This window comes from Garra rufa, chromosome 17, assembly GCF_049309525.1.
Source record: "Garra rufa chromosome 17, GarRuf1.0, whole genome shotgun sequence".
In the NCBI taxonomy this organism is placed as follows: Eukaryota; Metazoa; Chordata; class Actinopteri; order Cypriniformes; family Cyprinidae; genus Garra; species Garra rufa.
The window spans coordinates 540,252-544,228 of record NC_133377.1 but is presented as its reverse complement, the minus strand read 5'-3'; the positions used below and the strand labels follow the sequence as shown (position 1 = coordinate 544,228).

The 3,977-nt window shown below is 35.6% G+C and overlaps 1 long non-coding RNA gene across 1 annotated transcript; it reads left to right on the top strand.

Annotated features, from left to right (window-relative positions):
• The first annotated feature begins 39 nt into the window (after positions 1–39).
• LOC141289157 (uncharacterized) lies at positions 40–1,206 on the top strand. The gene is made up of 3 exons (XR_012339852.1): positions 40–433; positions 662–716; positions 1,141–1,206. It is a non-coding gene; the product is annotated as an uncharacterized lncRNA (long non-coding RNA).
• The last annotated feature ends 2,771 nt before the right edge of the window (positions 1,207–3,977 follow it).

The following is a 3,977-nucleotide window of genomic DNA, read 5'->3' as shown; positions in this document are numbered from 1 at the left end:
AAATGTATATATGTACTTTGACATCAATGACATGCAGCACATAAGAGCACATCGGTTGATTAAACATGTTTAAAAATTAAATTAAAAAGTACTACTCAGATGTAGCATTCTGAAAGTTTATTTCTGAAAATAAATGCAATGAAAGACTGTGATATGTTAAAACTGTAGGAGGAGCTCAGGAACAATTCACTGAAATCTGTAAATTAATTTGAGCATGGCTGACTTCAATAAGTGCTTTAAAAGTATTTTGTAATTTCAGATTTGCTAAACATGTCCTCTGACTATCAAAGAAACTGGAGATGTTGAAGGGCAAGAGTTGATGCCTTAGCGGAAGAGGACAGCAGCTCAGAATCCGAGGGGACAGTGGAGCCTGCCTTGGTGTTTTACAATTTCAAATAGGTGGAACCAGATAATTACCCCATGCCATCAGCAAGTAAGGAATATTATATGGTGTTTGAAACGCAGGCCATTTATGGGAAATTCATTAAAGCAAAGTTTGCAAACAGTCCGTTTGTAAATCTTTTATTAGAGGTACAAGTAGTTGTTTATCGATAATCTAATGCCAATATCGATACCATTGTTTTTGTTTGCTGTCAATTCTGTCTTGCTCTTGATTTTTCAAAACATTATTACATTATTTTGATTGTGGTGTCACTTTTAGGTTCAGCAACTGTCCAGAGTTGGCCGAATGTCAGTCAGAGACTGTGTATGAACAGGTATGTATTTACCTAGCATTGTTTGTGTGTTTTGCTGTGTCGTATTTCAGAAAAAAATGACAATAGTAACAGTATCCACAATAATAACCTCAACCTTTGGTAATACTATAATTCTGTCACACACTATATCTACTTATATAATTGCCTGTTTTTGTGTTGAAGTTGTAATGTCTGTGCTAAATCAGGTTGTTCGTAGGACTTAAAACAAGATATAAAAACATAATGTTAGTGTAAGAAATGAATGAGTCATTACTTGTCACAAAAACTTTGGATAGGGATAGAGCACTTATTACATGATAGAGAGTGGTTGTGAAAGTGTATGTTTTAACACTGCATGCAATTGGCAAGCTGCACAGTACTGCTAATTTGTAATACTGATCTTACAATGCATTTTAATATTATGACTGAATCGTTTATTTCGCAGAATCATGTCAAATGCCTTAATGGCAAAATTCAACATGCAGGGTGGTGGCCAGCTGGAAAAGGCTGCATACAAGGCTACACCTTTATATAATATAATACAAGGTAATTTGTGACACATCGTATGTTCCTTGTGTCTTATTTAAAAGACCTGTTTTTATCAGAAATGTCCAAACGCATAATTAACATGTTTTAGTCCCGGTGTTCTCATATGTGGACATGTATGAAATCAACATCCTGCATCACGAATTAAGTCGTCACTTTGTTTTGAAATGAATAACATTTTTCTGAGATGTTGATTCATGACACACAGTTTAAAAATTAGACAAATTTAAATAATTACAAATTATCTTATTTCCATAAGAGTGTCACTACATTACTTTTAGACTTTTTGAAGACTAAGGAGAGGGAGTGGTCCTGGTGAAACATTCAATCATTTGGTATCTCAGAGAAGCTCATGTTCATGAAATGGATGGGAAAAGTCTTGTTCGACTGCATTGTACAATTAGTTTGATAGATAAAAACACTTTAAAAATAAGTGCTTGTTTAACTTTTTGCTTTTTACATTCATATTTTCTTCCCTTAGATGCTGTGAAGAGGTGGAACCCCAATTCAACGGAATCGGAAATTGATGGCGCTATGGCTGAACATCTAAAACATGCTCCAGGAAGAGCGGGGGGTGGGGGTTATAAAAAATAAGTTTTCGGGTGAAAAAGATGTGGGAGATATTTGTGACAGCTCAATTCCTTAAATTTAGTTATGAAACTGAATTTGTTTCGTGATGAACATGTTAATTTTTCCTGTTTCCCAGGTGAATTTGTATTAAAACCATAAAATAAATGTGATAAATAAATTGTGACTTTAGTTCATCCCGTTATCTTTGATCATTTGTAATGAACTACTAAAATGTTAATAATATAACACTTTATTTTACAGTGACCTTGTTACATGTAGTTACTGTAATAACTATAAATTATGCATAATTGCATGTATCAAACCTTAACCTTATATTCAGATGCAGTTAATTATATTAAGTACTTAAATGTATAAGTAAAGTAATGTGTTGTTTGATCTACACGTGATTATAACGTGTTCTATCTAGACGTTTCGGTATGACTGGGCCGATTTTGGCCCTTTTTAGAACCTTTGTCAAGTTTAGATGCTTAAACGTCAAAATCGCCTGTTTACGATTTAACACAATTAGTGTATGATTATTTTATATGCAGGCTTATATGCCTACACTTATGCATAAACACACCATATAAACATCCAGAAGAAGACTAATTCTGACGTCCATGGACGCGCTGAAGAGACGTGGAATTCACGGCCAGAAAAGACGTGGAATTCACGGCCAGAAAAGACGTGGAATTCACGGCCAGAAAAGACGTGGAATTCACGGCCAGAAAAGACGTCGGTTCAACTTCCATTTTGGAACTATTTTTCAACCATGACGGGACGTGTCGGACGGACGTCTTTTCAACGGTCAATACACGTCCAAATGTTTGCTGGGATAAATGCAGCCGTGCATCTCATGTTAGTTAAGCCTATGAAAAAAGTCATTTTCACCCAATGTAGGTCTTTAAAATATTCTTCTATATTTATTGTGTTGAATCGCTGGAGTGTTTTTATTTAAATGCCTTTAAAAGACGTGCAGTCATGTATAATTCTCAGTCGGACATCTCGGAGCTCATGTCTAACACAGCTGAACGCAGCGCTCTCTGTATGAAAACAAAATGCTCACAAACAACTGCATTTAGCTGTTGATATTTTCTAATGGGTGGAATGAATTAAATCGCTGCAATATTGTAATTTTAAAGGCGTTCTAATTCGTGCAAATTATGTCGTTCGTCTCCATGTGAACTCTTTGAAAGCAATCTGTACGCGGTGAAGGAAATGCTTAGGGGTTTCAATAAATTCGCTCAAACAGCTGAATTCAGGTCTTGATGTGTTCTAATGGGTATTTACAATTAAATAGCTGGAGTATTGTAATTTTAAAGGCGTTATTTATATGCATTTTCCACCAAAATCAAAGTGAAAGTAAGTCACAGCTCGGTAACATGTTCGTTAGTGAAACCTATTGAACAGCTAATTTGCAGCTAATGTAGTTCTTTAAAATATTCTTGTATATTTATTGTGTTGGATCGCTGGAGTGTTTTTATTTAAATGCTTTTAAAAGACGTGCAGTCATGTATAGCCTAATTCTCAGTCGGGTAAGTTAGCTCCGATCCGTGAAAGCTCGTCTATTTGCTGAAGACAGTGCTTTAACTTTGAAATAAAACAGATCACAAAAGGCTGATTTGTTGATGTGTTCTAATGGGTATTTACAAACAAATCGCTGAAATATATTTATTTTAAAGGCATTCTAATTCGTGCAATTTATGTTGTTTGCGAGCACATGTAGAGAGAGAGTAGCCTAGTGCTGACGGCTTGTATAAGCGCTGAAGGGTGCGAGCTTTTCTTTTACAAGAACTACTCACAAACCACTGAATTTAGCTGTTGATATGTTCTAATGGGTATTTAGAGTTAAATCGCTGTAATAATGACATTTTTAAGGCGATATTTATTTGTATTTCCACGGATTTCAGAGTGACTGTAAGTAAGAGGTTTGAGTCCCGCCTCTTCAGTCGAGAGGTATTACTGTTAGAGGGCGCATTTTTTCTCAGCCCATGTAATTCATTGGGAAATTTGTCATATTCAAAAATTAATAATAAATCAACTGTACATCTGATCAGTCCAAATAGATATAGCAACTCTTTCGGGACAAGGGCCCAGGTCTCTGCCAAGTTTGGGCCTTGTGGCTTCAAAGGCCTCGGAGGAGTAGCTGTCAGAAATTTCTGTAGG